The sequence below is a fragment of the Trachurus trachurus genome, assembly GCF_905171665.1.
Source record: "Trachurus trachurus genome assembly, chromosome: 12".
NCBI lineage: Eukaryota > Metazoa > Chordata > Actinopteri > Carangiformes > Carangidae > Trachurus > Trachurus trachurus.
In genome coordinates, this window is record NC_139908.1 from 5892304 (window position 1) to 5908104 (window position 15801).

The following is a 15801-nucleotide window of genomic DNA, read 5'->3' on the forward strand; positions in this document are numbered from 1 at the left end:
GGCCTTGGCCGCAGAGGGAAAGATAACCACCGCCAAGCTCAGTATTACTGGACTAGGAGCGGAAAATCCAGGAAGGTTACAGGAATGTTTTCTCCATCTTCCCCCCCCCCCCCCCCTTTTTTTTTTAAGTACTCACAGTATACTTGAAGGTACTAAAATCAAAGTGTAGAAAAACATTTTTTAGTACACGTGGAGGTCGTTCGAAAGCAGCAAAAATGTGCTTTTTAAGTGTCAAAAATAAAAACTGATTTTAGCAGAAAGCATGTGTAAGTACATCTGGAGCTAGTTTTGGCCAATTCATTAAGCTTTTAGGACAAGAACAGAACAATAATTCGCAATAATAAGCTTTTTTTTATATCATTTGTAGCAACTTTAAAAAGGACATTGAGATATCTCTTTACCTTAATCTAATTATACATACATGTGTTTGAAGGTATGTGTATGAATGAATGTGTAGGATGATGTATAGATGTTATTTTTATCTATCTAGTTAATCATTTTATTAACTAATTTAGTTAATTCACTTCTACTCTTATTATTTATTCTTATTTTAATTCCCCCTTTAATTTATCTATTCATTTTATCATTTATTTACTTACTCTTATTGTAACTCATTCTACTGTACAGTCTATCACACATTTTCAAAGTCATATGTCAGGAAATGTTTTGTAAAATGTGTAGATAAAAAGTTCTAAAAGAAAACAAAAAAGGACATTGGAGTTGTTTGTTTAATTTCCAGAAATTTGGAGCCCAACCAATTCATGTTTTTTTTAAAGAGAAAATGACAAACAGACTGTGAACTACTGGTTAAATCTTTATTTTATGAACGTATAGTGTGTTTACTTCTTATGTAAAATCTTAGTTCGTACTGTAGACTTACTAGTAAAACTATAGCTGTCAAATAAATGCATTGGGGGTGAATGTACATAGTTACTTTACACCACTTTGCTAAAGAAAGAAAACGACCCTCTGGTGACCGGCGTGAAACACAGAGAGAGACCTTGTTGGAATAAGCTGGGAGGGAGATACGTGTTTTCTTTTCACATGTGTATTTCTGTGCATGCATGTGTGTGTGTTACTGTGCGATTGCATGCACAAATGTGTGTGTGTGAGTGTGTATGAGTGTGTGTGTGTGCTGCCAAGTGATTTATGGGGCCTGTCTTCCTCTGCCAGCAGTTTGTCTCTTCTAGCATGGAGGATGAATGGCCCACTGTCAGCCCTGCCTCAACCTCTCCTACTGGCTCTCTCTCTCAAATTACCTTTCTTCTTCTTCTTTTCTGCCCCCCCACCACCCTCAACCCCCCATCCCTCTCCACCCCCCTCCTTCTCTTTATCTTATCTCCCCACATGCTCTTCCTCTGCATGCACCTTGTCATCCTCACTTCCTTTTTTTTTTTTACCCCAGTCCATCCTCTGCTCTGCTCACTTAGTTGATCTGATCCTTATTTCCCTTGTTTCGTGACCTCGGCCCCCTCCACGGCTGCAGCGATCCCCTCGTCTTCCCCCCTTCCCCTCCTCCTCTGTGGATCTGGGACCAAATCCTGACCTCTAATCTCATCTCTGGGACACTTAAAACGTGGTGCATCCATTTTCAAAGAAGAGGCCCATAGTGTCCATAGTGGGACCTCCTCCTTCTCCATTGGCCTGATCTGACGTTTCAATGGCTGGTTTGCGTTTTTCTATGTGGTTGACGTTCATTCAAAAATGTGGAAAACTCAAAAGCCAGACTAAGGTGGAACTACTATAAAAAAGCACAAATCATAAGAAGACAAAAGTCAGATACCTGTCCATTTTCGTCATCTCATCCAGGGTCAGGTTGTGTTGGCAGGCTACGCAGAAAGAAGTCCGTGCATACATACGTCTCTCCAGCAACACTTTCCAGCTCCTCCCGGAGGATCCTGAGGTGTTGCCAGGTCCAGATGGGATATGTGATCTCTCCAGCAAAGTTCTGGGTCAACCCGGGGTCTTCGTACTGTTGGAGGTGTCCGGAGAACCTCCAAAAGGCGTCGTCCTCATATCACCTCAGGAGGCTTCACAATCAGATCGATCCACATGACGGGAACTGGCGTCTTTTTTTTTTTATGCCAAGGAGAAGCCAAGCTGCCTCCAGATGACCCCGATCTCCCCAACCTGCCTCTAAAGTCCAGACGCCCTGACGGCGAAAAAAAAAACCCAGCGTTGGAACAACAACAGGTGCATTTCAACTTTAAAGTATACCTGGAACGTGTAACTAAAACTTCCATCCTGGAAATAAAAGTGGGATATGTGATCCTTCACGAACCCTCTAGTTCCTGGAACAACAACAAGTTCCAGATATTTGGAAAAAGTCCCCCGGAAGATGATGCAAATCAGGCAGATAACGTATGGAAAAGCAATGGAGGGAAATGCTCCACACCTGGAGCCCAGTAGACAGTGGTAAGGAAAAAACAAAGGCCTATATAACAACAATGACGCCATTGAAAGGGACGGACAGATGGGCATCATTTATTGTGCAAGTCACAGATTCCACTTCCTGTTTGATATCCCCTTGATTACCTCGATGTCGTCATTGGTCCATCTGTTGTATACTGTCTTCGGCTTGTAGCTGCTGGCTTCTAAACATGGCAGGTGAAATAAAATGCAGTGCATACTCAACCAATCAGAAATGTTGTTCAAAAAGAGGAGCACTACGTGGACTCCTTTCTCAAATCTAGAGGTGCTCTTTTGAGAGGGATCCAAGGGATGTGGAAAAACAAAGAAAAACTCCAAAGCACTCTCTTGAGTTAATAAAAATGCCTTTAATTAATCTGGCATTGTCACAATGACATATTTAGAATGACTACGACGCGTTTCGGCATCAAGCCTTCATCAGGGAGTCAAAGTCAGATACACCTAGGTATTTTGTCTTGGTGTTTAGCCAATGACAAGTTGCCACTCAATTGCTGTGTGACCCAGAGTGGGTGTGGTCAGCAGCAGAAGGGGCTTGGCTATAACCACAGGTGACAAGGCTAAATAAAGAATTTAGTCACCTGTGGTAAACACCAAGACAAAAGACCTAGGTGTATCTGAATTATCTGTTTGACTCCCTGATGAAGGCTTGATGCCGAAACACGTCGTAGTCATTTTAAAATATGTCATTGTGACAATGCCAGATTAATTTAAGGCATTTTTATTAACTCAAGAGAATGCCTTGGAGTTTTTCTTAGGTTTTTCCACAATCAGAAATGTTGTTGAAGAACCACATTCCCCCAAAGGTCCTTAAACCTTTGGATCATTGGACGTTCTTTTTGTTTTAGGGGTATACTGATTGCACCCGGAAATAAATGTTGACCCTGGTTTCTGTGATCGAAATGGAAATAGTTCTGCAAAAGGTTCAACAAGACCACAGCAGGGTACTTAAACTCTTTCGCTTAACGCAACTCAACTCAACTCACGCCCAACCTGGAGGGAGCACTTCACCGTTTTCCGGGCTGAGAACCGTGGCCTCGGACTTGGAGTTCCTCATGACTCCCTCTTCATCTCAGTTAAAGATTTTCAAGCAATAAAAGTGATGAACCAAAACCACTGTTTCATTCATTTTGGCTGTTAAATCCTTTACTTTTGCTTAAATGGTTGCGCACGACCACTTTCCAGATGTGCTGGCTGAGAGAAACCGCCATGAGCGTGTGTCCCCAAGCAACAAGGTGCGAGTTTGCCAATAACCACAAATATGGCGGTGGAGCAGCCACCACCTACAAGTTGAAGGGAAAACAGAACAAGAGTCAACAGGCTCAACGGATCTGAGCAGGAACCCTTGATGGTGAGATTTTGCGGCGGTTGGACGTCAACTCCTCCTCTTCCTGTTTGATTTATGGTCGATCATTTCGCTAGGACTTTTGTTGTTCGACTCAAAGATGCCTTTTGGATGGAGGTTGGGGTTGTAGAGCAGGTGTAGAACATATCAGCAGAGATCGTGTTTCGAGGAGTACGTGAAAGATTTATAGGCGCGCACGCAGTCGGTTTTTTATTGTGTTATGGTTGTTATGGTTTTATAAATAAACACTGACTGACGGAGTGATTCATGTCGAGCTCGCTGCGTGTTCCCAGCTCACATAAAGAAGACGCTGCAGATCCAGTTTCAGGCAGTTCAGCCGAGAGGAGAGCATTTCTGTAGATCTCTTAACTTGGGTCGTCCAAGGACTGTTTTTGATTGATCAGTTCAGGGAGAAAAGTCAAGCTCACGTCTTAATTGACATAACAATGATTAGTAGGAAAAGAGAGGCTCAAAGGAAGAATAATATTTACTGCAGAAAAGAAAAACTTCAAACTTCACGACGTGATGATTAAGTTAAGTTGAGTAGATGAAGTGGCTGGAGAACTGGCGGAGGATGAAGAATTGTTCTACGATGGAAAAATGAAATAAAAGTCCATCAAATGATATGATTTTAAAAAAGATATGAGAAAATATACGATGCAAGACATCGGGGGGAATAAAAGGACACTAACACTGCAGAGATGATCAATGGGTTGAGTTATTTTAACTTGTTTGACGAACCGTTTTCAAATTGTACATTCAAGACATTACATTGATAATTTATTTGCTTATAACGTCACAAAATTGCAATGTTTTTACTCATATATATTGTAGTATAAGGACATTGTAATGTACTTTTTTCTTTTTATCTTGGTCTTGATCCATATTCTCCATTCTTTACTGAAATTTAAGCGTATATCCACCTGAGCACAACAATAAAGTATCTGATTCTGGTTCTGATTCTGATTCCAGATGTGTATTTTGATCTGTAATGGATTATAATAGAGAATTTCACTGTACTTTCCTACATATTACATACATACTGTGCATTAACTGCTGGATAAAACAGGAATTTCACCACATTGGGTTTCAGCTCCTATGATCTACTCTTCAGAAAATACTACAAACAAAGAACAGCAAAGACTGATATAGTGTTAAAATGTAGAATTAAACTTCCACAACATCTGCTAGCGAAGACAAAACAGTCTCTAACTGTCTCTCTGTTGAGGCTGATAAGACCCCTCCAGGTGTACGTCATCGTAGATCTCAGGTTTATATAACCCCAGTGTTTCCACACTAAAAAGGGCCGGTTGCTTTTAGTTTTAGGTGCTTGAAAATCTGCATTAACATGGCAAATAATATGCTTTGTGAAACTAAAAATACATTAGTTTAGACTATGACATTTCTAGGAATGACAGACAGCAGAAATTCCCTTGGAATATTAGTATTTTAGTCTTCGGTTTTAAGTAGAAGACCATCCCAGAATAGGCTTGTCTCTCCTTAGTATGGGAGTGCACCTTTAACTGTACATCTTCAGCTCCACGAGCAGCTGTGATATGCCGAAAGGCTGAAGAATAATGTCTCCCAATGTCATTAATTGCGCTGTCATTATCATAATTTAACATCCCGCTCACCCCTCTCCATCTTTATCACTGCCTCTGCTGTTCGGCCATTAATCAGTCTGAAAGAAGAGGGAGGGACGGAGGGAGCGAGGGAGGGAGGCAGACAAATGAAATTAAAAAATGACCTCTCTATCAATCCCATTTCCAACACATTAGAAAGGAAACACTTTTTCTTCCACTGCTCTGCCTCCCTTTAGCGCTCAGCCATCCCGTGCTAATGGTAGATATACAGTGACATGGTAATGATCTGGCCACGGCTGCAGAGCACAGGCCGTATCGATCAGCGGCTGATTTATTGCAGGTTACGGCTGATTATTGGGTCATTAATCAGTCTAGGATTACCCTATCAATAAAACTGCTTACATTTGTTTGTAAAGTGCTCGACGGGGCGCGGGGGAAGGGCAGCGGACGTCCACGGCTCCAGTGACACACCACGGCGGCTACGATTTCAGCTAAAAGATTAGCTGCTTAAAGAGAGAGAGATTCTTCACCATATTCTCTGGATGTTTGCGCGCCGGCCGCAGACGGCAAAGAGCTCTGCTGTAGAAAATAAAGAGGTGAATCCATCAACTGATGAATCTCTCTGCCATTTTTTAAAAAGATTCATTCGCCGTAAATCACTTCAATCTCCGGTTATCAGGTCGACTCGGCTGGATGGAGCGCTACGCAACCAAACACACGTCCATTACAAACCAATTTACATGAGCATTTTCTAATCTGCCACCTCTCTGGTTGAGTCTAATTCACTAGATTGATCGATCGATTAATGATCAGTCAATCAGCAGAATGTTAACAGGCAACTAGTCCAATAATCAACTGGTTAAAGTGGTTTTCCAAGAGAAATTACTGATAGTTATCAAGATCCAGCTTCTTAAATGTGAGAATAAAAAGAAATTTAAAAAAATGGCTGTTTGATTTGAATCAAATTTTTTGTCTTGTTGAATTTTGAAACTACTTTATAACATTTGAGAAAAATATGAATAAACAGAGATACAGGTAAAGAAATGAGCTGAAACGCGAGTGTTAATCAGATTAATTTCAGGCGTCATGTGGCCAATATTGAGAAAAGACGTATTGATAAGGCAGATAATTTACTATTTTGAGATGCTATAATATTCATGTTGCAGGGTACAGAACTTTATGTATCTTTCAGCCTTAAAATGGCCCAAAATACACCAAGTTCATCTTTAATCTTGAACAAATTAGTTAATAGCCATTGATACTTTGTTATTAATGTAGGTTAATCCTTTGCCAAGGGTGTTTTTCACAACCTCTCTTTATATTAATGGCTTATAACAGATTTATAAAGATTAAATAAGTGATTTATTAAGTATTATTAAAGTTTAAAAGCCTTTCCAAGTGGTACAATCACAAAATAGTATATGCAAAAACTATACACGCGAATGAAGCCCGTGGGTATTTAACCTCAGATAAAATAGACCTTAAAATAAAAACATGATGACCATTGATAAAAACACAGGGCGAAGGAAGGAGCGACTTCGCTGTCAACAAACACAAAAGGAAAGTCGGTGCCATAAATGTAATTCACAGCCTTAATCTCCTTCCTTAAATTAGCAGCCGGATAAAAAATGATACTGCCGCTGTCGGCCTGCCAACAGCTTTACAGCGTGCCATAAAGCAGGAGGCTGGGTGTAGGGGTGTAGGGGTGGGGTGGGGGGTATCCTGTGGTATTGCTTAACCCACAACCACTACCTGGAACACAACTTTTACAACAACTAGCAAATTGAGAATAGTGATTTTCCAATAAAAGCCCCGAAGAACAGGAGGGGAGGCAGCATCCAGAGAGTTTAATGAGAAGGTTTGATGGCCGACCCTGTCAAACAGACCGACTTCTGCTGCCAAACGCCGTTCTTCCACTTTTTTATTTGTGAGTGCGTTCGAGTAACTGATTAAACATCCCAGAAACCCCTCGGCCCGCCGCCAGCCACAGTCCCCCCCCCCCCCCCCCCCCGAAGTGCCACGCTCGTAAAAAGAACCGGGGCCCGACAGTGGTCTCGTAAAGCAGACATAATGCCGTCGTAAACATGTCACGACACCTGTCATAAACATTAATGACTGTTTATGAATGAGGATGATGAATTGGAGCGCTCTGGCTTTTCTCTGGAAGCCGTTCAGCAGGTTGCGGCTGGAGAAACACAAAGCCGTGTTATGATCCCAACTTTGGCAGGAAACTCAAAACAAACTCTTGTGCTTATGGCTCGGCAAGGACGCCGTCCAATAACCCCGGCGAGTTGAGTTGGGGAAGGGAAGGGAAGGTAAAAAAAAAAGTCAGAGCAAAGTCATCAAGTTCAGAGCTGAGCTGCTGTTTTCTGATTTATACCCCGGCTCCTAATTAATAACAATAAAGCTCATTCTCGCTAATCTCGCCATCGCTCTTCATCAAAACGCTTGCGCTCGACGTGCCAGACATTTCATCATCATCATCATCATCACCCATTCGTCGTTTTTTTTTTCTTTTTTCTTTTTTCATCGTCTTCTCTTTTTGTTTGTGCGGCTGTTTTGGCTAGGTCAAACATCTTTGCATAACAAAGTGGCAGGCAGCATGTGTGCAGCTGATGGAGGCATGTAACTGCAGAATCACAGGCTTTGCGCTCAGCACGCCGCAGAGGAACAGATAGCTGTAATCCCATTTTCCCACCAGGCGGTCCAGCATGCCTGTCTGCGGTACTTAGAGATAAACATCGCCGTGCACTCTGCGTGACCCGGCACACACCTGCTGAGACAGGCTAAGTCATATATACACACACACACACACACATATACACACACACATAGATATGCAGGTGCAAAGACAGCAAAGGCTGCTTTATGCGCTTTGTCAAAGTATGAGTTATGGCACATGGCGTGACAGTTTGTATTTAAGTGATGTCAGCAGATCCAATAAGGCTATGTGGGAACAGATGTGTGTATGTGTGTGTGTGTGTGTGTGTGTGTGTGTGTGTGTGTGTGTGTGTGTGTGTGTGTGTGTGTGTGTGTGTGTGTGTGTGTGTGTGTGTGTGTGTGTGTGTGTGTGTGTGTGTGTACTTTATATACTTTGTGTGCTGTGCTGTCAAGACTTTCCCCTGAGGAGACGGTCTAAGACAAATGTGTTGGTAATTTACAAGTGTGCTTAAATACCCATTATTCTTTCCTCTGAGAGCTCTCTCAGGATCCGCTGCACTCATTTATCATCAGCTGCACAGAGGCGGACGTGCACACACACACACACACACACACACACACATAAACACAAGAAAGAAAAATGAGGAGCAAGAGCCAGAGTCGTCGCTGTTAGGATTGCGTCATCGCAGGAAGCTTTAAAGGATCATTTCGATTCATTGTGATGTGGGTCTCGTTTTCAGAGGCGAGTAACGAGAGTGGCGTGGCGTACCTCCATGAGGCGAGCTGAAGTCTGTGGCCGGGAACACGACCGATCTGCCGCAACGAAGTTTGACGGAGCCTGAAACAGAAGACAGAGAAAAGAGAAGTTAAATCAAAACAGGTGCACACGCATCAAGTGTGCACTGTGGTTTCTGCAGTGTAACAGTGTTTCATGTAGAATCATGTAATAATCACAATAATATGTCCCATAATAATGTAATAAGTGACCTTGGCTCAAGTGGCAACAACAATTGGAAGACAGGTAAGGAAAAAAGGCAAGGTTGAGTTAAGGTGAAGGTAAAAGTTTAAGTTAAGGTTAAGTTAGGTGAAGGTAAGGTTCAGTTATGGTTGAGTTAAATTAAGGAAGAATTCAGGTTAAATTAAGGTTAAGTTAAGGTTAGTTAAATTTAAACCAAGGTTACATTAAAGCAGATATCAGCTTCACGGCCGTTTCGGCTAATGCTGCGTTCAAGGCAGGCTTTTGAAACCGTAAGTTACAGCTTCAAGTCACAACTACGACTTGGTAGCGTTCCAGGTAACCCGTAGCTCGTGTTTTTACCATCCTGTTGTCTGTGAAAGTTCCCTATAACGGCCACTCGTAACTTCCGACCCGTGAACTCGTACCAGATCGAACTGGTATGACTTCACAGGAAGGAAAAACACAAAGTACGAGTTTCTTTGAACGCACCATGAGTTAGCAGCCCCCGCCCTTGTCAGGCATCAATTGGTCCTCGTGCTACGTCACCACATTCACGCGCATCCCTTGGCTGCACACACAGCCCTTCATGCCGTTCTCTCTCCTCATTGGATAACACTTGTATCCCACAAGGAAAATTTTCTCCTCGGGTTACAGCAGAGCAGAGTGACGGAGAGACTCGTGTTTAGGCTGAAATACTTCATGTAAGTGATTGCTGACGGAAAATAGGACTATTTAGGACTTATATTAACAAAAACATTCCACTGATATCTGCTTTAAGGTAAAGATAAGTTTAGTTTGAAAGTTAAGTTAAAGTTAAGCTTGAATTCAGGTAGGGTTAGGGTTAGGCAAGTTGAATTTAAGTTAAGGTCAAGAATAAGGTCAAGGTTAAGTTAAGGTTAAGTTAAGTTAAGCTTGATATCAGGTATGTTAAGGTAAGTCAAATTTAAGTTAAGGTCAAGAATAAGTTAGGTTAAGGTCAAGTCTTGAACAAGCTATCGTGACTCCACTTCAGTAACAGGAGGTAGAAACTAGTGGAACACCTGCGTGCTCCGGGATCGACCAATCAGCTGCAGCCGAGTAGAAACAGGTTAAAGAGGAAATATATCCCCGCAATAAATTCTTTCCACAACACTGTTTTTGTTCCTAATATGATGTAACAGAAACCATCAACTATCAAACACGCCACTCTCTTGTCCTTCATTACATCCAGCAGCTCCGTGTTCATTGTAGCTGTGAGCAAAAATGAAATGTACTGTATCATTGCGTGACAACGTGGCAACACAAAACACTTTGTCGGCCCATCCATCAGCGTTGTGTGGAGGGGATGCCGCCGTTCGTGGCAAGGTTACAGTAAATCACGCGGTGACGGTTTAATCCCGCGGAGAGTGTTACAGGAAGAGAGAGAGAGAAAGAGAGAGACGGGAGGGGGAATTCAATTTCCTAGCAAGCCTGAGCGAGAAAAAAAACAGGTATGCTAATATAATACAGGCGATTCAGGATTCACATGGTGGGAGTTGTTTTCTCTGTGGTCTCGCACCTTTCATGCTGTTCAGAGAGATTACATTTCAAAAAATGCCACAGACAAGACAGACAGGATAATCAATCACGTGAGTGCAACACACACACACACACACACACACACACACACACACACACACACACACACACACACACACACACACACACACACACACACACACACACACACACACACACACACACACACACACACACACACACACACACACACACACACACACACACACACACACGGCAACACACCGGTTGTCTGCCGGCTGCAGGACTCATAAATCAATGCAGCGTTGTCAGAGAGAGGGTTTAACACGAGCTGCTGCTGCAGAGAAGAAGTGAAGTGAGGCGGCGGCGGCGGTGCGGTCGTGATCCAACCACCGACACCGACAGAGGACAGATCACACCAGGTGATCAGAGATGGACAGAGTACCCGACCTCAGTACTTGAGTAAGAGTACAAATATCTGGTCAAAATGTACTCTGTTACAAGTAAAAGTAGCTCAGTCGACATGTTACTCCAGTAAGAGTAAGAAAGTACTTGCTTTTAAAGGTACTTTAAAGCAGAAGTAAGCGGAATGTTTGTGTTAAAGCAGAAGTAAGTGGTCCGGTCGTTTTCGCTAATGCTGCGTTCCAGGTAGGCTTTTGAAATCGTAAATTACAGCTTCAAGTCACAACTTACGACTTTGTATCGTTCCAGGCAACCCACTTGTGTTTTTCCGACCTGTTTTACCGGTGAAAGTCACTATAACGGCCACTCGTAACTTCTGACCGGTGAACTCGTACCAGATCGAACTGGTACCACTTCACGGTCGGAAAAATACGAGTTTCCTTGAACGCACCATAACAGTCCTCGTCCCTACGTCACCACATTCACGGCGTCCCTTGGCTGCACACACAGCCCTGCATGCCGTTCTCTCTCCTCATTGGATAAAAACTGTAGGATACGATAAATGTTTTCTCTCCGGCTCAGAGCAGAGCAGAGGGACTGAGAGACCCGTGTTTCAGACCAAACACTCTATGTAAGTGATTGCTGTCGGAAGATATAACTATTTAAGACTTATATTAACACAAATATATCGCTTACTTCTGCTTTAATATAAGTCTTAAATAGTTATATCTTCCGACAGCAATCACTTACATAGAGTGTTTGGTCTGAAACACGGGTCTGTCAGTCACTCTGTTCTGCTGTAAGCCGAGGAGAAAACTTTCCTTGTATCCTACAACCTTTATCAAATGAGGAGAGAGAACGGCATAAAGGGGCGGTCCTCTCTGTGTGTGCAGCCATGGGATGCGCGTGAATGTGGTGACGTAGGGACGAGGGCGGGGACTGCTAACTCCATCTGCTGACAAGAAGTTAGCCAAAACGACCCGATCGCTTACTTCTGCTTTAAGTAAAAATAAGAGTAAGAGTAAATTTCTTATTTTTCACATCAATGAATTACTGTAATTTTTTCTAAATGAATTTAAGGAGCTTTTAACTCTTGTTTCTGAGAATGAACTCTTTGAAAGCAGCTGCACTGATGTGCTGCTTTTAGGGGTTAGGGTTTCCTTTTTGACAAACACAGCTTGTGTCCAATAGGATTTTAGAAAATAAAAAGAGCAGACCTGAAAGTAACGAGTACTTTTCAGCCTTCCTAGAAAGTAACTCGAGTAAAAGTAAAAATATTTGTCTTGGAAATGTATTCAAGTAAGAGTAATAAGTACCAAAGAAATCTAATACTCAAGTAAAGTACAAATCCTCTGGATATGTACTTAAATACAGTACTCAAGTAAATTTACTCCGTTACTGTCCACCACTGCAGGTGATCTACTGTGTGTGTGTGTGTGTGTGTGTGTGTGTGTGTGTGTGTGTGTGTGTGTGTGTGTGTGTGTGTGTGTGTGTGTGTGTGTGTGTGTGTGTGTGTGTGTGTGTGTGTAGGTGTGTGTGTGTGTGTGTGTGTGTGTCCTTGCAGCCGGCCACAGTGGCAGACAGCAACCTCATTAATGTAACACAGTGGAGTCGGCTCATAGGTGACCTCATTATTCTCCTCCCCCCTCCTATAATCTCACAGATAACAAAGTGTTGCCTGCATTTGCCCTCTATAAGTGTGTGTGTGTGTGTGTGTGTACGTGTCCTCATATGTGTATGTGTGTGTGTGTGTGTGTGTGTGTGTGTGTGTGTACGTGTCCTCATATGTGTGTGTGTGTGTGTGTGTGTTTCCACAGTCATGAATCAGCGCTACCAAAAACCGACGTCACACTGTTTTGATAGCAGCAGCAGCCTCTCTCTCCTCCTGTTTAGCTCAGCAATTATAACGCCCGGGCTCGGGCTCGTCGTTCTGCTGCTCCAGTAAATCCCTCATAAAAATTCCAGGGAACGAACGTCACAGCTCCGGGAAAACACAGGTAAACAAGAAAGAGGTAAACGGCACAGGGGAGGGAAAGGGAGGGAGTGCTGTGAAAGAAACATGTGGATTATCACTTGTATCACTCTTTTCTCTTGTGTTTTTCAATTTTGCAGCCAACACTATTTATTTATTTATCCGTGCATTTTCGCTTTGGTTTTTGTGTGTCCAGGTTTTTGAGGTTTCTCTCTTTCCAGGAACAATGTCCCTGTCACAATGGATAATCCACACAAGAGCACGATTTAATCCAGCGGCAGATAAATCGTCTTTATAATGGACGTTTAAATAGCAACAAAAAATGAAAGCGAGGCAAAGCAAAGCAAAGCAAAATACATCATTGGAGCTATTTTATTAGCAATAGTTTGTTTACCAGAGAGCTGCTGCTGCTGCTGCTGCTGGCAACACACTAATCCCTGTGAGGTTGAGTCTTCATGCTAATTTTCACATATACTGTACATTACTTCAATGGTAGTAAACCATGCCCATTGCCCCCTCATTTCTGCCTTTGTGTCACCTAAATAAACCTGACAGCGCTCGTGTCAGCAGCTTCATTTATCATCAACGTTTATTTGTGGAGACACTTCTGTCATCATCTCCTCAGTGTTCAGCACAACGGCTGCATGGAGATCATCTGTTGCTAAGTTCAGTGGTTAAATCAAATTAAGACGTTAATTTACTAAATTAAGTCAAGTTGTATTAAGTTGTTAAGATTCTCAAGTTGACAAGATGTTACATTAAGTCGTTAAACTGTAAAGTTAAGTTGTTAGGTAGCTAAGATAATAAGTTATTGGTGAGCCTTGGAGTTTTTCTTTAGTTTTCCACAGCTAAGATAAGTTGTTAAGTTGTAAAGTTAAGTTGTTGAGCTAAGTTAAGTTGTAAAGTTAAAGCAGAAGTAAGCGATCCGGTCGTTTTGGCTAATGCTGCGTTCCAGGCAGGCTTTTGAAACCGTAAATTACAGCTTCAAGTCACAATTTACGACTTTGTAGCGTTCCAGGCAACCCACTGGTGTTTTTCCGACCTGTTTTACCTGTGAAAGTCACTATAACGGCCACTCGTAACTTCTGACCCGTGAACTCGCACCAGATCGAACTGGTACGACTTCACAGGTCGGAAAAACACGAGTTACGAGTTTCCTTGAACGCACCATAACAGTCCTCGTCCCTACGTCGCCACATTCACGGCGTTCCTTGGCTGCACACACAGCCCTGCATGCCGTTCTCTCTCCTCATTGGATAGAAACTGTAGGATACGAGAAAAGTTTTCTCCTCGGCGCAGAGCAGAGCAGAGTGACTGACAGACCCGTGTTTCAGTCCAAACACTCTATGTAAGTGATTGCTGTCGGAAGATATAACTATTTAAGACTTATATTAACACAAATATATCGCTTACTTGGTTTAAATTCAATTTTCTTTTCTGTACACCTTTAAGCTACATTAAATTGTTAAATTGTAAAGTTAAGTTGTTAAATTGTAATGTGAAGTTGTCAAGTTACTGAGCCAAGTTAAGTTGTTGAACTAAGTCAGGTTAAGTTGTTAAATTGTAAAGTTAAATTGTTAAATTATCAATTTAATTTGTTAAGCTAAGTTGTTAAGGCAATGGAGTTGAGCTTTTAACATTATACCAATACAATGAAATAACTTGAATATTTACTTATAACTTATGATCCAGATGTTCAGGACACTTTTATCAACGGCTGAATTACCGACAGACGTGTCACCCTCTCAATAACCAACAGACCAGAGGGTTAAAACTGGTAGAAACACATTTTAAAGCAGTTTCATGTTTCATGTTTTCTTTTGGCAGACACAGGCGGCTTTACTAAGATCCGGGCGTCTGATGACTAAAAGCTTTCATCTGGTTAAAATATATGGTATTTAAAAAAATGTGGCTTAGAACTGGATTAAATAAATGTTTGAGCTTCTTGCACCAACCACATCAATATGACATCATGGTCGTGTGATCAGATAACACGGCACGTTACCATGATTTCTCGGTTTGAAAATATCTGGTAACATTTTGGATGACCAAAATACACAACTCAAAAGAAATATACATGAAATAAGGGTAAGACATTTTAATGTGGAAAAAATTCATTCATTATGAGTTAAGAGACTTTGGCAAAACCAGATGTGGGTGCATGCGAGATTTGTGTCATTTGTGATTTTGGGTGAACCGTCCCTTTAAGAAGATGCAGCGAAACAGCCAAATGTTTTTTAATGCGAGACGTTCAAGTGCCGAGCACTCTGGGTAAGTACATGTTTGTGCTGTCGGGGCTGATGTGGACAGCTGAGAGCTGTTGTAAGAGGATCTGGTGCTGATGATGGTGATGATAGTGCGGCTTATTGGCCTGTAACTCTGCTGTCTGCTGTAATAGCAGCGCTGACAGATACAGACCACCCACACTCCTCTGGCCAGAACACATTCATCATACTCTTAACTTTTTCTCTCTTTTTTTCTCCCTCTTCCACCCCAACGTCTCCGCCTGAGGCAAGAAAAATATATACAGAACATGCAATCCACACGTTCCACTTTTGAAGCTAAGGGATGTTATAGATTTGCAGGATGGCCGGAATAATAAAGTATCGTGATTTCAGGGATCTGGTTCGTATTGAGGAGTCGGCCGCAGCGCAGCGGGGCCCGAGTCGTGGTATGAAGTGTGGGCAGCAGAAAGGAGCTCCTATCACGCTCAGTCTTCTTCTGCTTTTACCCTTTTTCCTCCCTCTCTTCTCTGCATAATTTAAAGTTAAGATGAAATTAAACTGCATTTGTTTTCGATTTCAGAGCATCTGCTCCCTAAATCACATACCCCTGTGTTCTCCCAAAATAAAAATAAAAAAGGATAGAAAGAGAAATTCATATTTAATATATTTGGGGGGGGTTTCATGGTGGAAACCTGGAATTCACCTGCACC